The 21,344-nt window shown below is 39.0% G+C and overlaps 1 long non-coding RNA gene across 1 annotated transcript; it reads right to left on the bottom strand.

Moving 5' to 3' along the window:
- Positions 1-883: 883 nt before the first annotated feature.
- Positions 884-21,342, bottom strand: LOC127525956 (uncharacterized). The gene is made up of 2 exons (XR_007933566.1): positions 20,681-21,342; positions 884-1,157 (listed from the first exon to the last, which is right to left on the bottom strand). It is a non-coding gene; the product is annotated as an uncharacterized LOC127525956 (long non-coding RNA).
- Between the last annotated feature and the right edge of the window lie 2 nt (positions 21,343-21,344).

Raw genomic sequence — 21,344 nt, 5'->3', positions numbered from 1 at the left:
GTAAAATCGCATGCAAAATGAAGATTTGTGCCAATTTCACAAGTCTGCACGTGAAAGGAAACTCAAGCTCTTCAGCTCACTACTTTCTTTTATTTTGTGATGTTATACTTTAGATAACACAGCACTCATGATCATAAAAGCTATGATATTAAATATCTAGTTGTATATTTTATATATATATATCACAAATTGATTGAGTGGTTATACCTCCACAGTCTGTCCTGATCTGGAATAAGCAGGTTTGAGAATACAGTAACTGTTTGTTTAAATACCATTTTAGTGAACTTTTTATTGAACATATTATATCTAGCTAGTTTGGAGAGATTAATCAATGATTTGGACAGCTCTAGACTTAAATTTGTATCATAGGAATTGGGAAACACCTATTAAGATTTAACGAAAATCTGAGGAAACAGGACCGCACTGTGATAGATAAATAATCTGTTTTACGTCAACCACGTTTTTCCCCTTTTCTTAAATGTTTGCATTTTACTCAGCTAATGAGTATCTACTACTTTTTATATGAGTGTTGCACTGTTTGCAGAGGCTAATGGTCCACAGAATGTACAGATCGGCTTTTTTGTATTTCAAGGGATTTTACATTTTGACTAATTACTAGACATCCAGGTAAAGATTCCAATTAGTTCTAATTATTAATACTGCTAGGTGTATTTCTCATGTAGAATTATTCTGTATTATATTCAACCAAAAGTTAAAAAATAATAATCTGCAAAACATGTTAATTATTATTATTATTATTATTACTACATTTTCCTGGTATATTACGGGGTTGACATCAAAGTGTACAGTATATGTTTATTAGTTTTTTTTCCATTCAGTTTCTGTTGTGGTTGTCTGATGGAATGACAGGCTCAGACAAGGATAAATTTTGGGGCGCCAACCCGGCCGTCCCCATTTACTTAACAGTGTAAACAAAAACAACACTCAATGGCATGAAAAATCAAAACCTATTACAATATAGGTATTTCAGAATAATGTAGATAGAATAACAATGGCTATTTCATCTGCTGTTGGATAATTGAGGAGCTCCTTCACATTGGTCGCTCAGGAAAGAAGTGCTGTCTCATTCAAGACAGTCATACTTGTATGCTCCAGGGACTGGAGTCAGTTGCCCTTCATTGGTCAGTTTCACTCCACTGTGGAGGAAGAAAAAAGACTAGACAGTGTCACAAACTCGACACAGAGTCATAGAAAGGTTTGGAGCAGCCACCCGTATAATTGGTTTCCTGGCAGCAAAAGTCGTTTAAATGAATACGGCACTGATGTGCACATAACCAAGTCCAAAACAGAACTGAGGGAATAGGGAAAAGGTGCAGGCTTTTAAAGGGAAAGACAGGAAGTGAGATCATAGGGGTTGGGCTCATGAAGGTCTTCAGCCATTGGTTCGAGCCCGGACGTGACATCACAGGGGCCGGAGTCGGCAAGGTCTCCTTCCATAGGCTCGGTCCCGGAAGTGATGTCAAGAGAGCCAGGTGGAATCTCCCGGGAATGTTCTACAGGAAAGGGAGAAAAAGAGTCAGTGCACTCTGCCACATCCCGGTATGCCTCGGAACTGCCCTTACTCAAAGCCTTAAGCTGCCTCCCATGCGCACGTGTGTGACAACAGTTAGCAGCAGAACTTTGTCTCGGTCCAGAGAGGTATCACATACATGGGAGGAAATTGAAGGGTGACTCTTTTGTAACAGGTGTCTGGTCACACTTACAAGTAATCTAACTTTGTCACCATTAAAATATCCAACTACGCCACCCAGTTTTATTAAGAGACTGGGAACTCTTGAAATTTACTGAAAATAGCACACAGGTTTCTTTAATTTGGGCGGTGAGTAAACACACAATGAAAGACACAACAGTGATTTCAGAAAAAAAACACAGTAAGTTCTATTACACAAGAAAATATAAAGTACATTACAAAGATAAACAAACATAACAAAATCTAAACATATCAGGAACGAATTTCCTTTTTTAAAAAGGAAAACACACAGTCCACACTCTAAAAGTCCGTTAAAAACAAGAATTGGAGGATACAACCTTTAGTGGTTCAGATTCCAAGTTGCTCACTGTGTTACCCCAACACTTAATCGTTCAACTGTCCACAGATGCACTCTGTTCACCAGACACTCGTTTCCCAAGAGAATTTTTGTCAAAACATTGAATCCCTGTCAGCGTCTCCTCGTCGTTCCTTTTTTTTCCAACACTGGGCTCCTTGTGTTGCTGTGACCTAGGCACGCCTCATTTGTCGTCTGCCAGCTTTGCTTGGTCCTTTCATGCGGCTTCCCTCTCTCGCTGGACCCACAACCGGCGTCTCCTTGTGGAGCTATCTCTTCCTCCCTGGAAGTGTTGCCATCCTTGTGCCTCACGTCGTGCCAACCACGTACCCCTGTCTGCCTGCGAGCCCCTGTACTCTGTCCAAGTGTCTTGGCAGCGTTTTCTGTGGACTGTCCCCTTCTGCCTTCTGCTGCCCAGGAGTTTAAATCTCCTTCAGTCCCTGCTGTTGTCAGTCCTGGACAATCAGTTTAATCAATGGCACATCTAATTTCCTGGGTTTAACAATTAATGAAAACAAAAGTTAACAAAATGTATTGTTACCAACCATTAATGAGTACAGATCTGCTGATTAGAAACCAGTATTGTCAAACATGTTAATTTCAGGTAAATACAGACATCCTCCAAGGAAGGAGCAGTTCTGTTATCACAACTTGGTATTGTTTGTAATCTCAACCAGACAATGTGACTCCTTTGCAATATGGCAAATACCTACATCCTGCAGACAGCCTTTTAACTTCTCACCCCCCAGTCCCAACAATGGGTGCCTAATGGAACCACCCAGTGCACAAAAAAATGTCCCCCTCTGACACTTTGATACGCAATAGTGTCTATCCATTCATCCATTTTCAAACCTGCTTATCCTGAGCAGGGTCATGGAGAAGCTGGAGCCTGTCCCAGCAGGCATCATCATGCACAAGGCAGGAACAATCTATGGAATGGGGTGCCAGTCGATTGCAGGGAATTTACTTAGTTTAACAGCTCCTAATATTATTTTACAAAAATATTTGGTCATGGTGTCCACCCTGAGCTGGCTTCCAAAAGCATGAAATCATATTTATAGAAATGTTAATAGTGTAACATGAGAGTCACCTTGTATGAGAGATGCTTTAACCTTGGCAGCTAATGGATTTCGGGTAATAGGCCTTAATCTTGAAAATCTTGTCATGCCAAACAGAAGTGCAGAGAAAAGCAAGATTTAGAGGGTGTTACTCAGTTAGAAAGCAAAACATTTCATTTCCATGGGAATCAACCTGGACTAGTGATAATGACTTGGTAAGATTCATGTGTTTTGAGAATCTGTCAATCCTTCTAGTGGAAAGAAGGCCGGGTATGTGCGCTTAATTTGGACAAGAAGGGAGATCGTGATAAAAATTTACAAATGACCAATTTCAAACATAAACATGTGAGGATTAGTTTCAAAGTCAGTGATTATGAACATAATTTTGATTTTTGATCCTGTAATAGGGATAAAGCCCTCTGTGGAGCTCTATCAGAGGGTCAGTCAGTCATTTTCTAACCTGCTTTATCCTGAACAGGGTCATGTGGGGTGCTAGAGCCTATCCCAGTTAGCACAGGGTGCAAAGCAGGAACAAACCCTGGACAAGGTGCCAATCCATCACAGGGCAAACATAAACCTGAAATCCAATTGGCTTTCCAGTGGAGTTACTGAATCGTGGAGCTGCGGTGATCTGCAGGTTGACCCATCTCAGTCATAGGGCTTCCGGGCAGGAAGGGGCTGGTCCAAAAGGGCAAACAACAGAAGTGATGGCAGACGTGGAACGGCTGTCACTCTTCTGTTTTGCAGAGGAAGGAAGAAAGAGAGACAGCATTAGCAAAAAGCGCCAACTCCTGGTTCAGTGGGCAACTGCCACCACCAGAGCCCTTCAGCTGTCTTACAAGTGTATACAATATGCTTGACACCAGTCAATAAATAATAATTTAGAATAGCATTGGATGTAATGCTTATGGCAATCATTACTACTATATACTAATAAATACATTACTTTATTTATACATATATTTGATATACAGTGGCTTCATAAAGTATTAAGAACCTTTCATTCTCTGCACACTTAATTGTGTTATACATTTAATTTTAAATGGATGGATTTATTGTTTTTTCCCATTATTCTACACTTAATAACACATAATGACAAAGTAAAAGCAGGTTTTCAGAAAAGTTTTCAAATTGATTAAAATGAAAAACTGAAATCTCGCAATCATAGAAGTATACAGAAACTTTGCTATGGTATATCAAATTGTACTCAGGGGTATCCTTTTTGCTTTAGTTATTCTTGTTTATAAAAATCCCAGAGAAATGAACGAGATCCAGTGCATGCTGGGTAACAACATTAAAATCTCTTCTTTAATAGTGAGTATCTGTGTTCTAAGCAGTGTTGATGTACAGGCCTGTTTCTTTCACAAGTTTGCTATTTTTACGAAAGGGAAAGAAAAAAACTGGGTGAGATGATTTATTTTATAAAATTGGTATAGCAATTTGCAGACTATACGGACACATATACAATCAACAACCTGAATAAAAGAGCAAGCTCAGTTATAGGAGACATTATCTATAATTAAATTAAGGCCAAAAGTTTATGGACACAATTCTATCTCTCCTGTACTAGTTAAACATCTCATTCCAAAACCATGGGAATTAATATGAAGTTGCCTCCTCCTTTGGGGCTATAAAAGCTCCCACTCTTCTGGGAAGGCTTTTCACACAGTTTGTATTGCGTCTGTGGGAATTTGTGTCCACTCAGCCAAAAGAGCATTGGAAAAGAGCCAAAAGAGCATGATTCATCACTCCAAAAAATACAAGTTCAGTGTCGCCGTGCTTTACATCCTTCCAGCTGATGCTTGGCATTGCACATAGTGATATTAGGCTTACATGCAAATGGAAACCCACTTTCTGAAGCTCCTAGCACACACTTCTCATACTGATGTTGCTTCCAGAGGCAGTTTGGAAATCTGTTGCGAGTGATGCAATTGAAGATAAGAAATTTTTACTCACTATACACTTCAGCACTTGGCAGTCCTGGGGCCTCATGTATAAACGGTGCGTATGCACAGAAATGTTGCGTAAGAACGTTTCCATGTTCAAATCGCGATGTATAAAACCTAAACTTGGCGTAAAGCCACACACATTTCCACGGTACCTCATACCCTGTCATACGCAAGTTCTCCGCTCGGTTTTGCAGACTGGCGGCACCCAGCGTCAAAGCAGTGCTACTGTTCCTGTGTGGTTTATCATTCTTTTTCAGATCCACGTCCCTGACGCGGCTTTATAAATACACTGAAATTAACCGCATATTGTTTATTAGTTTAATGCATCTGATTGTAATTAACCAGTAACAATATAATGGTCCACGGAATGGTCAAACTATTCCAAATACCATAACTGCTTTAGCGTTGTTACTCTCACTGCACCTTCTTCTTCTTCTTTCAGCTGCTCCCTTTAGGGGTTGCCACAGCAGATCATCTTTTTCCATATTACTCTCACGGCACCACTCGGAACAGCTGATCGGAAAGAGAATTATCGGTATACAGCATCAAGCACACGCTGCCTCAGCCATGCTTCCTATTTGAACTACTTCTCACACGGCAAATGCATCAAACCTTTCCTGTACGGACCTCGCGGTTCAGAAAGAGTTTCATCCCAAGAGCTCTAAACGCACTCAATCAGTCCATCAAGTGCTCCTCGTAGAACTGTTTGGACTTATAAGTACAATTACCTCACTGTAAACTTGCACAACCTGAGCCACTTTATAAAGCGCGTATTTACATATGACGACGATATCATTTTTAAGATGAAATGCAGCCAAATATGTTTATTATATTATACAGATAAAAGCACTGTATGCTTCACTGGGACAGGCGTGAACGATAGAATAATTAAACATGTACTACGAAGATATTTCAATGTTCCTTAAAAGTTTTGAGGAATCAGCGTTATAAGCTTACATATGGCTTAACGTCTATTACAGAGCTGATTGTGTGGCGATCGGTTACTTGGAGAAAGAAAAGGAAGGACAGGAATTGGAGGTTAGTACGTTTGAAAGAGACAGTACTGCAGGGGCGGCCTTAGGCATGTGCAAACTGTGCACCTGCACCGGGCCGCCAAATCCCAGTGGCCGCCACGCCAATATATACTGAATATAAAACAGAAAGAGAAAATAACAACACAGCTAAAAACGCAGCGGCAAATTTCGGCAAAAGTTAAACGCTTGTGTCATGAGCACGAGGCGGCAATGCAGTGTCCGCAATGGACGTGGCCATCCGCCGGGCCACAGATTCTTTCTCTGCCCAGGGCTGCCACGAGCCTAGAGCCGCCGCTGAGTACTGTTGCAATAAGTTACTTCATCGAAGGTCGCGCACAATCACTGCACCACCGTGTTCCCATGTTTAATAATGTGCTTTAACTCCTGTCATCATGAAAATGATATCACGTATACATCTCAGTATTTTAGTTATTCAGAGAGCTGTAATATCACGAATGTAATGGATTCTGTGTCCTGTCAGAGGAAGAGAAAGCCGGTTTAAGAAGCACATAGTGATTCACACACATAGAGCACATAGAAGAACACATACAAAACAAAGCATTTAACGTGCTACTTTAATTACGATGTGATTTGAGAAACTGGTTAATTAAACGATTTTAAGATGAAGTTTATGATGTTCTACTTTAATGACAAAATAAACTACATAATTAAAGTGGAAATTTCAAGATTGAAGTTGACATTTCATGCTTTTTCCCCACTGTGTGCCTTTTTTTTCTCTGTACCCTAATAAGCTTTCATATGACACTCAGATGGTGAGCTACATCTTGCCTTTTCACAGCGACTTTGATATCTGACAACTTTTTTTTTATTTCAGACACTGTGCGACTTTGTGAACTTGAGCTTTCGAGTTTCTCCGACATGCTATATCAGTCGATTAGCTTCCTTTTGTTGTTTGTTATCACTGTTTAAACCAACAAATAGTATGTTTTTCTTTGCCTCCACTTGGTATTCGCTGAAATTCTTCCATTTTCCTTCTTGCTTTTCCCATTGTCTTTTCACAGAACACTGAGCTTAAGGGTTATTTATATTGCTTTGCTTATTCAAAGAGGCGTAATTCTGGGAGGAGTTGGGGCGGGACAGCAGGCGTGTGCACGAGTGTTACTTTTCACGCTGATCGGGATTTATGTAGAGGAAGAATGTGGAAGTTTGCGTATGCACAGATTGCTGCATCTGGATTTTTCTGTGCGTAAGCACATTTCAGTTTTTGTGCTTACATCATGTTATAGTGCGAATTCTATGCACGGCGTTATGCATGAGGCTCCTGCTTTTTGAGTTTGGGTGGTCTACTACATCATGACTGAGCTGTTGTTCAGATGCTTCCACTTCACAATAGTAGCAGACATTTCATGTACTGACTTGTGGCAAACGTTTCATGACAGTGCCATATTGAAAGTTTCTGAACTCTACAGTATGGCCCATTCCACATTATTGCAAATTTATTAAAAACCATAAACTGAAATCTCTGATTTCATATAAGCATTCGGACCTTTTGTTGCAGCACTCCAAGTTGTGCTTTTTGATTTTTGACACATGGAATAAATTACAGAATAGTGTGTTGCAGAGTAGGACATTAGGGACCTTCAAATCTCTATCTCAAGTGTTTTTGGACAATCTGGATAAACAGGATGGATTATTTTGTTTAGCTAAATGGCCTGGTCTTGTCACAACTTTTCTAATATTCTGACTCTGGTGTGCATCTGAAGGGTGCTGTAATTTATTTATAATATTTCTGTATTTCATGATCTTCTGTAAAAAGCTAAATATTACCTTTGGGACAAATGAAGCATATCTATCTATCTATCTATCTATCTATCTATCTATCTATCTATCTATCTATCTATCTATCTATCTATCTATCTATCTATCTATCTATCTATCTATCTATCTATCTATCTATCTATCTATCTATCAGAGGTGAATTTTAACTGGCCAGAAACAAGCAAAACCTTTCAAACTAAAAGAAATGGGAGTTGAGGGTGATGTTTGTGATGTTTGTAGATGGGTGCAAAATTGTCTCAGACACAGGAAGCAGAGGGTGATGATGCGTGCAGCCTCATCAGAACTGGATGATGTTAAGAAGGGTGGTCCACAGGGTTCAGTGCTGGGGCCACTGCTACTTTTAATATGTTTATATATATATATATACATATATATATATATACAGTATATACATATATATATATATATATATATATATATATATATATATATATATATATATATATATATATATATATATATATATATATATATATATATATATATATATACACACATATATATATATATATATATACATACATATATATATATATTTATATATATATATAAATTATTTGGACAGGAATATAAGTAACAAGATGGTTAAGTTTGCAGATGATATCAAACTAGATAGATTGGCAGATCATTTTGAATCCATTAAATCATTACAGAGAGACATGGACAGTATATTAGCTTGGGCAGATTTGTGGCTGATGAAAATTAATGTCAGTAAATGTAAAGTATTACAGGTAGAAAGTAAAAATGTCAAGTTTGAATACACAGTGGGAGTTCTGAAATTCAAAACTTCATCTTTTGAGAAGGATTTAGGAGTTGCAGTGGACTCGATACTATCAACTCTCAGACAGTGTTCAGAAGCCATTAAGAAGGCTAACAGAATGTCAGGTTATATAGCGCCTTGATGTGTGGAGTACAAGTCCAAGGAGGTTCTGCTCAAGCTTTATATCATACTGGTGAGGGCTCATCTGGAGTCATATGTGCAGTTTTGGTCTCCAGGCTACAAAAAAGGACATAGCAGCACTAGAAAAGGTGCAGAGAAGAGCAACTAGGCTGATTCCAGGGCTACAGGGGATTATTTATGAAGAAAGATTAAAAGAGTTGAGCCTTTACAGATTAAGCAAATGAAGATTAAGAGGTGACATGAGTGAAGAGTTTAAAATTATGAAGGGAATTAGTCCAGCGGATTGAGACTCTGACTTTAAAATGAGTTCATCAAGAATACGGGGGCACAGTTGGAAACTTGTTAAGGGTAAATTTCACACAAACATTAGGAAGTTTTACTTCACACAGAGAACCACAGGCACTTGGAATAAGTGACCAAGTAGTGTGGCAGACAGTAGGAGTTTAGGGACTTTCAAAACTCGACTTGATGTTTTTTTAGGAGAATTAAGTGGACAGGACTGGCAAGCTTTGTTGGGTTGAATGGCCTGTTCTTGTCTAGATGGTTCTAATGTTTAAATGTTCTAAAGAACACACCTAATGTGGGGAATTGCTTAAAAAGGAATATACATCTTTCTTAAGGTATCTTGTCTCAGATGAACTGAAAATTGTGCCAGATCAAAGGATTAACCTTGTTTCAAATTTTGCTGTGAGGTGCCTACAGTGATGAACTGGGTTATGCAGCTTTGATAATGCATGGGTGGTGGAAGAAAATTCAGGTCAAACTAAATAGTTCTGCTCATGTGATTTCCTTATAAACTGAGAGCTCTCAATAACCAAAGTCACATTTCAGAGGACTGGAGCCCAAAGGTAAAGTCTCAAGATAAGCCAGGGCATGATATAATTAACAAATTGTACCCTAATGTTGAACCAAAGTGCACTTTTTAATGAACCACATAGAGGTTATATACAGGAAGAAAGCTAAGGATGTTTTCCTCAGACTTTCCTGTGTATGCTTTTTACAGGACCTTGGACTATTTATTTGCATTACAACAAATGAAGTAACCCCATTTATATAATTACAAATTATTGTTATATAATTATTACTTGTGCTGAATACCACCCTGAATCATTTCTCACTAGAGACATTTGGGGGCTTGTCTGGGGTCTTTTAGGAAAGGGATGAGTGTAGAAAGGTAGCAGCAAGGCTTAGAGGGACAGTGTAAGATAAGACCCTCTCAGATGCAGCTTAGGAGTAAGAAAACTCACTTGTTCACTTAGAAAGGAGGGAAATTCCCTCCTTTGTTGCCAGGCTCTCTGTGTGAGGATGTGAAATGGAGAAGGACAGAACTTTGAGGGATTTCTTACCAGTGACAAATAGGGAAGAATGAAAAACAGGATATTTTAAGTCCATGTTAGGGTATGTTAGACTCTAACAAGTGGCAATCAAGGGTCCTTCGTAGGGTGCAGTTTAATAGACTGTCATAGACTAGAGACTGAAGCAAACATTTAACTCTCATTTTTATTCATACTTTTGTATACATATATATGATGCCTCTATCCTAGATGACATGATAAAGCAAGTCTGATAGACAGATAAAATCTAAGTGATTTTGAAGTACACAATTAATAATACAGAACTAAATTCAAGGTTAAGCAGAAGATGTGCAGCTTCTATGCACAATAATCACATATTCCAGCGATTGTTAACCTATGCACCATTTACTTCATGGAGACCACTTTATCACACCTTTAAACACCCATTTAACTTTTAAGAAATAACTTACGTATAAATCCTGCCACTAGCTACTCCTCAAATACAAGCATCCGGTAGCATACTAACCTTACTATGAGGGAATTAGGAACTTTGTTCCACTCCTGTTAGCCAAGAACAGAAAGTTAAGGGTGTAGTAGGCAGAGGCTCTCCATAACCGGAGAGCTGAAAATGAGAATAATGTAGCTGGGTCAGATGAATTTTGATTTCTTTTTAAAATACAGAGATGGCAGGGTTACAATATAGTTCTAACAACACAAATCCATGCACCCTATCTGCCTTGTGTCAACAATCCACACTGGTTGCAGTGGTATAGTGGTGGGGGGCATGTTTACTTAATACACTTTGGGAATGTTAATACCAATCAAACATTGTTTTAATGCCATGGCCTACTTGAGTATTGTTGCTGACCACATGCATCTCTTCATAGCTACAATTTATCCATCTTCTAATGGCTACTTTCAGCATAATGATGTACCATGTCACAAAACAAACGTCATCTCAGACTGGTTTCATGAACATGACATTGAGCTCAGTGCTCTTCGTTGGCCTGCCCAGTCAACCCTTAGACAAGCTTTGGGATGTGGTTGAATGGGAGAGCTGCAGAGGAAATGTACAGATGAAAAATTTGCAGAATCATGTCAATATGGACCAGAATCTCAAAGGAATGTTTCCAGTACCTTGTGGAATCCATGCCATAAAGAACTGAGGCTGTTTTGAAACCAGAAGGAGGGCAATATCCACTATTACTATAGTGGTCCTAAGAATGTGCTCAGTGAATGTATGCTGTTAATTCATTGACCCTGTTATGGACTCTGGCCTACAGTGCTCAATTGGCATCCTGCGCTGAGGAGTATCAAATCAGGTCAGTTACTGTACACCTAAACACCTAATCTGTCATCCACTTGCTTCATTTGTTCTTACTGTGTTTCAACAAACACAAGTGATTTTGTCTGTTTTGTTTTTCACTTTTGTGCACGCAAAGAATTCTGTTTTTGTGAAAGGCTGTCTTTTCAAGGGTAACATTTGATTGGAGGATGCATTTTTCACATGCTAATTTTAAGAAACTCTGCACACATCATAAGCACATCATGCTCTGTAGACATTCTGTGAGCAAAAATATTAAGCAGAAATTTTAAAATGAACATATGATACAGAGCAGCACAGTGGCACAGTGGTAGCACTGCTGCCCTGCAGTAACAAGATCTGGGTTCACATGCCAGGTCGTCCCTGAGTGGGTTTCCTCCCACAGTCCAAAGACATGCAGGTTAGGAGAATTGGTGATGCTCAATTGACCCTAGTCTGTGGTTTGTTTGTGTGTGGGTGTGTGTGTGTGTGTGTTTGCCCTGTGATTGACTGATGCCCTATCCAGGGTTTGTTCCTGCCTTGTACCCTTCGCGACCCTTTTCAGGAATAAATGGGTTAGAATATAACTGCCTGACATAGGATACAGACATATTGTATGTGCAGCTCTCAGAATATTTAAGTATCAGAGAAAACTTTCTGTGTGAGTTCGTGAGTGTTTCTGAGTTTGTCTTTCCTGTACTTTATGTACCATTTTTTTCAAGGATGTTTACCATGGAGATGATGATAGAATATGACGTTTTAGCTTTTTAACAGTAGCATTATAAAAAAAGTCCAAAGTTAATGGTAAGATGTATGCCAAAGACTCTTAAACTATGTAACTACTGCCACATGCGTGTGCATGGGAGAAAGTTTAAGAGCTCAGGTGAATGTAATTCTCCATCAATGCTGAGGGTGGCGCTGTGTGATAACACTCTCTCTTTTCCCCCTCTGCAGAAGACTGCTACAATAAATTATTTCATCGAAGGTCGCGCATGTCAGAGCAAGCATCTTGCGTGAGACATGAACAATCACTGCGCCACCGTGTTCCCATGTTTAATAACATGATTTAACTCCTATCATCATGAAAATGATATCATGTATACATCTCAGTATTTTAATTATTCATAGAGCTGCAATATCACGAATGTAATGGATTCTGTGTCCTGTCGGAGGAAGAGAAAGCCCGGAAGCACATAGTAGTTCACACACATAGAGCACATAGAAGATCAAATACAAAACAAAGTATTTAATGTGCTACTTTAGTTACGATGAGATTTGAAAAACTAGTAAATTAAATGATTTTAAGATGAAGTTTATAATGTTCTACTTTAATGACAAAATAAACAACGTGATTAAAGTGGAAATTTACAGATTAAAGTTGACATTTTGTGCTTTTTTCCCACTGTGTGCCTATTTTTTTTTGTCTGTACCCTAATAAGCTTTCATATGACACTCAGACGGTGGGCTACGACTCGCATTTTCATGGCGACTTTGATATCTGACAACTTCTTTTTTATTTCGGGCACTGTGCGACTTTGTGAACTTGAGCTTTCGAGTTTCTCTGACATGCTATGTCACTCAATCAACTTCCTTTTGTTCCTTTTCCCATTGTCTTTTCACATGAGGCTGAGCTTAAGGGCTATTTATATTGATCTGCATATTCAAAGAAGCGTAATTTTTGGAGGAGTTGGGATGGGACAGCAGGCATTTGCATGTGCACTATTTTTCACGCTGACTGGGATTTATGTAGCGGTAAAACGTGGAAGTTTGCGTACGCACAGATTTATGCATCTGAATTTTTCTATGCGTACGCGCATTCCCGCTTTTGTGCTTACGCCATGTTATAGTGCGAGTTCTACACACGGCGTTATACATGAGGCCCCAGGAGATGAATAACAACATTAAGACACTGTCAGATAAAGCAAAGGGTTAAAACTGAGAGATCAAAAACAGCCAGGAGCCAAAAGCAAAATGAAAGCCAAAAAAACAGAGCACAATCCTGACGCTTGGACCTATTTGAAAGGAAAAAAAAAGCTACTTAACACTACAGATTCTTGAGATTGTTTTTAATTTAACCATCAACGGATAATGCATAATGTGACCCCTGCTGCGTTTATATTGCTGCTACAGTAATGTCATTGGCACAGCAAAACAAGTCATGTGTCAAATTCCAAACAGCATCATCTAAACAAAGAAAAGTATGACAGTAATGAAAAACAACTTTGTTAATTCAGTTCCTATTGTGAAAAACATACATGTCCTGTTGTTCTAGCCCCCATTGTAAGCAAATGTTTTGAATGATCTCTCAGACACTTTATCTGCTCCATGTTGCCTGCCACATTAGACCCACTACAATTTGCCTTTTGTCAGAACAGATCCACTGATAATGCAATTGCCCTGACATTACACACTGTGGCCTGGAGTGAGAATGACAGCACAGGATTGTGGCAAGAAATTTTAAGGCACCAACTGGGTTGTCCCATATATTCATCTGGAGACAAAAGAACAAGGAAAAAAGAACTGAAAGAATGCTTGATGGCATGCAACCCTTCAGTGGTAATTCAAACAAAGGTTGTAACAAGGTTCATTCTTCTTAGTAGAGCTTCATCTCACCAGTGGCTCTGGCCAGTAATGATGCAATCCCAAGGTTTTTTGGTGGCTGGACCAGAAGGGGCAGGGCTAAATATTTTCAGTGGGCGGCTTCTCGGCATTGTGAGGAAAGAAGGAGATGACAGTGCCCCCTCTCATCTTGGTGAGTTATTACATACCTCGACTGAGCCTGTGAGGAAGTCCTCTGACATGTATGGGTGATAACACCATCCTCACCCACCTGGACAAAACAGACTGCATATGTGACAACGCTGTTTGTAGATTACACCTCAGTGTTTACTATTATAATTTCATCTATGCTTAACAGCAAGCTCAGAGCTTTGGGCCTGTGTGAAGATGGATCATGGAGTTCTAGTCAGATTGTCAGATGCTATTACTTCCTACAGTTAGGTCCATAAATATTTGGACAGAGACAACGTTTTTCTAATTTTGGTTCTGTACATTACCACAATGAATTGTAAATGAAACAACTCAGATGCAGTTGAAGTGTAGACTTTCAGCTTTAATTCAGTGGGGTGAACAAAACGATTGCATAAAAATGTGAGGCAACTAAAGCATTTTTTGAACACAATCCCTTCATTTCAGGGGCTAAAAAGTAATTGGACAAATTAAATAACTGGAAATAAAATGTTCATTTCTAATACTTGGTTGAAAACCCTTTGCTGGCAATGACAGCCTGAAGTCTTGAACTCATGGACATCACCAGATGCTGGGTGTCCTCCTTTTTAATGCTCTGCCAGGCCTTTACTGCAGCAGCTTTCAGTTGCTGTTTGTTTGTGAGCTTTTCTGTCCAAAGTTTAGTCTTCAACAAGTGAAATGCATGCTCAATTGGGTTAAGATCAGCTGACTGACTTGGCCATTCAAGAATTTTCCACTTCTTTGCTTTAATAAACTTCTGGGTTGCTTTGGCTATATGTTTTGGGTCATTGTCCATCTGTATTATGAAATGCCGCCCAATTAATTAGACTGCATTTAACTGGATTTGAGAAGACAGTATGTCTCTGAACACCTCAGAATTCATTCAGCTGCTTCTGTCCTGTGTCACATCAACAATAAACACTAGTGTCCCAGTGCCACTGGCAGCCATGCACGCCCAAGCCATCACACTGCCTCCACCGTGTTTTACGGATGATGTGGTATGCTTTGGATAATGAGCTGTTCCACGCCTTCTCCATACTTTATTCTTGCCATCATTCTGGTAGAGGTTGATCTTGGTTTCATCTGTCCAAAGAATGTTTTTCCAGAACTGTGCTGGCTTTTTTAGATGTTCTTTAGCAAAGTCCAATCTAGCCTTTCTATTCTTGAGGCTTATGAGTGGCTTGCACCTTGCAGTGCACCCTCTGTATTTACTTTCATGCAGTCTTCTCTTTATGGTAGACTTGGATATCGATATGCCTACCCCCTGGAGAGTGTTGTTCACTTGGTTGGCCGTTGTGAAGGGGTTTCTCTTCACCATGGAAATAATTCTGCGATCATCCACCACTGTTGTCTTCAATGAACGTTCAGGTCTTTTTGCGTTGCTGAGTTGACCAGTGCTTGCTTTCTTTCTCAGGATGTTCCAAACTGTAGATTTTGCCACTCGTAATATTGTAGCAATTTCTCGGATGGGTTTTTTCTGTTTTCGCAGCTTAAGGATGGCTTCTTTCACCTGCATGGAGAGCTCCTTTGACCGCATGTTGTCTGTTCACAGCAAAATCTTCCACATGCAAGCACCACACCTCAAATCAACTCCAGGCATTTTATCTGCTTAATTGATAATAACATAATGACGGACTTGCTCACACCTGCGATTGAAATAGCCTTTGAGTCAATTGTCCAATTACTTCTGAGCCCCTGAAATGAAGGGATTGAATTAAAAAATGCTTTAGTTGCCTCACATTTTTATGCAATCGTTTTGTTCACCCCACTGAATTAAAGCTGAAAGTCTGCACTTCAACTGCATCTGAGTTGTTTCATTTAAAATTCATTGTGGTAATGTACAGAACCAAAATTTGAAGAAAGTTGTCTCTGTCCAAATATTTATGGACCTAACTGTATATACTCTCTCTGAACATGGCAGCCCCCCAGAGATGTGTACTAAGTCCCAATATTTCAACTACACCCATGACTGTACAGTTAGGAAGAGGTCTAATGTCATTGTATGTTTTTCTGATGACAAAATGGTGATGGATCTTATTTCCAATGACGATGAGACTGACTGGTACCAGGAAAACTGTCTCTCCTTCAGCATAGCCAATACTAAAGAGATAACAGTGGACTTTAGGAAGCAACAAGGTGTACACTTTCCTATCACTAGCAATGGGACTACTGTGGAGAGGATGAGCACTTTTACGTTCCTCAGTGTGCACGGATCACCGAAGACTTCACATGGAATGTTCACACTGAAAAACACCATTTTTATCTCAGGCAGCTAAAGAGGTTTGGCGTGAGCCTGCTCACCCTCAGATCATTTTAGACCTGCACCACTGAAACATCCTAACTGGCTGCATCAATGCATGGTATAGGAACTCCACTATTTTCAATCACACAGCCTTGAAGAGGGTACTGCGTCCTACCCAGCAAGTCACTTGAGATGATGTTCTTAACACACCAGATATGTATGTTAGGCTACATCTAAGGAAAGCCAGGAAAAGCCTCAATGACACCAGTCATCCGAGTCATGAACTGTCCACATTACTACCTTCAGGTCCTAAACCAGCAGGCTCTGAGTTAGCTTCTTCCATCAAGCTGTTAAGATACTAATCTCTGCATAATGACCTGATTTTTTGTTATTAGTATGCATTGTATTGTGTATAAATTGTCAGTATGTCTAATTATTGCTTTGTGCCCTCCCCCACCATAACCTATAGGGAAGGAACGAGAGCTTTAGATTCATCAAAAATTTCGATATCCAGTTTTCAACATTAGGGTTCCCTGATACCGAAAACCTTGATATCTCAATGATGATGATGATGATGTGTGTGTGTGTGTGTGTCACAATTTCCTGAGGATGTTCTAGGGCTAAAACGGTTGGACGGAAAAATATCAAATACGAAACATAAGCTTGTTATGAGATGACGATGTGCTGATTAGTCTTTGAGCCAAATCGTGCTAGAGAAAGAGGCACTCTAGAGGAACCCTCAAATACCATAATCCTGCAATTACTTATGAATTCTTCTCGTCAATTGCTATCGTAATAGCCTATTTTAAGATCAGAAAGATCAGCATCAGAGCGGTAAATAATTACTGAAATGTTATAGAACAACTCAGGTAACTTGATTCCTAGGGCGCAAAGCCTACTGATGCTCACATCTGAATTTCTTACTTATGTAATGAGTTTATTTTTTACAAAGTATGACTAATGGATTTATATTTAAATGTATTTATTTTGTGTAAACTTTATTGTATAAATTTGCACTCAAGTTAATATGGCTATACTGTTGCAGGCCTTGCACACAAGTTTTTCACTCATCTGTACATTCATATTAAGTGATGTGACTGTCACACATACGCATCCAAGGGTCACCTTCTAGACTCATATGAGGAAAGCAATACCACCCCAAGCAAGAGGGGGTGCTATCGCTAATGGTACTGTCACTTTCTTTTCTTGTGACTCCAAGAAGATGGCCAATGAGGCTAATTGACCCCACCCTTTTCCTGTTGGAGGGCTATAAATTTGAGGCACTCCTGAAAGGTGGTGTCTGATTTGGAAGTAATAATAACAATACATTTTATTTATATAGCACCTTTTTCTTGCTAAATGTGCTTCACAGAGTCTCAGAAAAAACAGCAGGGTTTGTATAACATTGGATAAAAATATTTTCAGAATAGAATACCAAAACAGAATATATAAATCAGTAAATATAATACAAGACAATAAACCAGTGTAAAATACTAAATTCAATACTAGAAGAAGAACCTGAACAAATGACATAATTTGTGATGTAACACACACACAAATTATCCTGAGCATCTGGGCAGAGAGGTGAACTGAAAGAATGGGCAGAATATTAGGTTAAGTGAACAGATGAGTCTAAAGTTGATTTTTAAAAGAATAAATGGAGTCAGCTGATCTAATTAATTTCGGGAAGTCATTCCAAGTGCTGCGTGCTATACAGCTGAAGACCCTGTCATCCATAAAGTGCAGATTAGTGTAAAGCACAACAAGATGGCCAGAATCAGAGGACCTTAGTGGGCGAACAAGAGCAGAGTGAAGGAGAAGGTCACTCATGTAGTCTGGTGCAAGGACATTTAGAGCTTTGTAGGCTATTAATAGAATTTTATATTCAAACCTGTAAGACACAGGGAGCCAGTGGCGGTGAAGGAGGATGGGTTTTATGTGCTCACCACTGCAGGTCTGTGTAAGGACTCTTGCAGCAGAGTTTTGAGTAAATTGGTTGTTGACTCAGCATAAGATAGAGCTCTCCCCCAGACCTGACTGATTAACAGAGGCACTGTGGTCTTGTGTTTCTGTTTGTTTTTTGTGTCACTGAACACTATTTCTGTTTCTACTGGTGCCATAATTAAACAGGGCAACTCAGTTGGCAAACCAAATATTTATTTTGGATCTTGTGTCATGCCTCACTCATCCACAGACTATAAAAGTGACATGACTTGAAATGGAATCGTCACATGTCAAACCCCCAAAACAGGCAAATATATACATATAACACTAAACTCTACACTAATTGAAGAACTATAATTCAAACAATAACAAAATGGCCTGATGATTTACTAGGTCGGGTGTTGGAGAAAATCTTACACTGTAGCATCTAGGTTGCTTAGACAAACAAGATTTTTAAGATATTTTAAATAAGCAACTATTGCACCTGTAGGATGCTGCTGCCTTAAAGTTGTCCATGAAAGAGTGCCATATCAATATGACAAAGGTGGTTTATACTTTTTTCTCTGGCTCATTTAAAGTATTCAGATGCTTCTCTAGGAAGCAGCCTCTAACCCTGAGTCTCAGCACTATGAATATACTGTATATTCCACTATTAAGCTTTAGATCATTGGCACAGTGGTAGTGCTGCTGCTTTGCAGTAAGGAGACTGTGGGTTCACTTCCCGGTTCCTCCCTGTGTGGATAGCGCTTTGAGTACTGAGAAAAGTGCTATATAAATGTAATTATTTATTTATTAACCTACTTTACCTTTTAAGTAAATGTGCTCATCTAAGATTTACATGTTATCACCTATAAGCTAAAGATGCTCTTGTATATTCATAGCTATAAAGCTTTGTCTGAACAAAGACTTATTAGCAGATCTGTGACTAAAGTGCAAGAATAATATCTTGCATGGTATTTTCCTTAAATGTCCTTATTAAATACATTTATTAACCTGCATCTTTGGCAACATGCATGCCCAAGATAAAGTCAAACTTCAGCAAAGAATTAAAATAGTAAGTAGTGTCATTGGGGTGGGATAAAAATCGGGACAATAGCTATATGACGACCTGGTTCTTAAAAAGCTACAAGAAATCCTCAATGATCCCACAAACCCACTACATTGTACATTTATTTTTAGTTCTGTGGCACTAAACAGATTCTTACAATATTGAGAAAAACTTCGAGATATAAGAGATCTTTTGTACCCTCAGCAATTAGGCTGTTTAATAATACACATCCATCACTGACATGGCAGACTCATATAAGCCACTATATACGTAGATGGGTGTACAGTTTTTAGTATACTGTATGTGTTGTATTTGTATATGTATGAACGTATATTTAATATGTGTATGCATATAGGTGTTCTGATATTTTTTGTTTTTTCATATTAAATTTCTTTCTCACTTTTTGTATACTAAAACCTATGTCTATGTAAGTTTGTTGTTGACTAGCTGTCACGGCTGAAATCTAAGTAATTGATGTAGACTTCAGTGTTCATTTTTGCAGCGCACTATCTATTGGAATGTATTTTTTAAAGCATGCAATAATAAAATGCATTGCATTTGTCATTCCAACAAATGTTTTATTACAACAAATGTTTGTGATGTGCCATCTGTTGGAATGACAAATGCAATGAACTTTAGTACTGCAAATGTTTGTGATGCACCACCTGTTGGAATGACAAAGACATAGGAACAGGACAGACACACAGACACTTAATTCTTTTAGCAAGGTGGATGCACAAACCAAATGAATTTCCCTATATGGCATAATAAAATCAAAAGATGTGCTGAGCTGATATGATTTTCTTTAGAAAGGAATGATTAATTTCAGATAATTTGGCAACCATTTAAACCCTTTGTCAGACTCCTAAGCATCCAAGACCTTCTTTCTGAGGGCTCTTTTAATCATGGCTTGATTCTAAGTTTATGGGTTTCAACACAGGGGTGGACTTAATTTTTCCACGTGACAAATCTGCATTTTTGTTCATTTAGCTTATGAAAATGAAGACACCAAGTCACCATGTCAAATATGTAACATTTGTTCAAGTATGTCATCTTTAAGCACCTGATGCTAATCGTATGAATCTTGAGTGGTGATACATGGGGGGATTGGTAGAAAAGTTTTACCTTTGATAAACCTGTATTTTTGTTAATTTAGATTAGGACAATGCCAATTTGATGTGGCATTTATTCAAGTACTTCACTTTTACCTGTTGGCACGCTTTGCATGAAGATCTACTGTTTGCTGTCCAAATATATTGAAAAAGTCAAAAATTTCCATGGGACCTACTTACATTTTCCTATGCTTACATACTGTATGAACCATGATGTTTTGTCGCTTAGCCACACCAGCTACTGCCACATTGCTGGAGTGGTGCCGGCCCCTTGGGACCGGATCAACCTGTCTGGGTGCTAAATGCTTCCAAAGACAACACCTTCAGCCAAAAGCACATTTGTTTCCATCTCCTTTATATTTACAGTTTATGAAGTGTTGTAATCCAATTGACTTCACTCTGTTGGACCGTCTACCGAGTCGCAGTCCCGTCTCTAAATGATCGATGGCAAGTTTTCTTACTAGTCGCGTGAAGTCTGAAAAGGAGCTGGGCACCACTCTAACCTGAGGCGCGCAATACTTGTGCCTACACCGCGACTATTGCGATCAGAGACGGCGGAGCGGGTTAAGTAGGACGTTCACCCAAACAAAACACACATCCTCTTCCCTCCCACCCTTTTAAAAAAATAATTACAGTATAGTAAAGAAAAAAAGAACAGAGCATATCAAAGAGACAAGGTCGGACTGAACGCCTTTTGTTTCCTTTTCCTCCCCCATCCCCCTCTAGTGGCTGCTGGCCGACATGGCGGTTGTGTAACAAGTTTGTTGGAAAGTCCCTTAACTGGAAATCCCCTCTTGGGCATTTTTTTTTTTTTTTTTTTGTTCAGTTTTATGTGACACAAAGT

This window comes from Erpetoichthys calabaricus, chromosome 15, assembly GCF_900747795.2.
Source record: "Erpetoichthys calabaricus chromosome 15, fErpCal1.3, whole genome shotgun sequence".
In the NCBI taxonomy this organism is placed as follows: Eukaryota; Metazoa; Chordata; class Cladistia; order Polypteriformes; family Polypteridae; genus Erpetoichthys; species Erpetoichthys calabaricus.
Note: the sequence above shows the minus strand (reverse complement) of the source record. Positions and strands in the feature narration are given on the sequence as shown.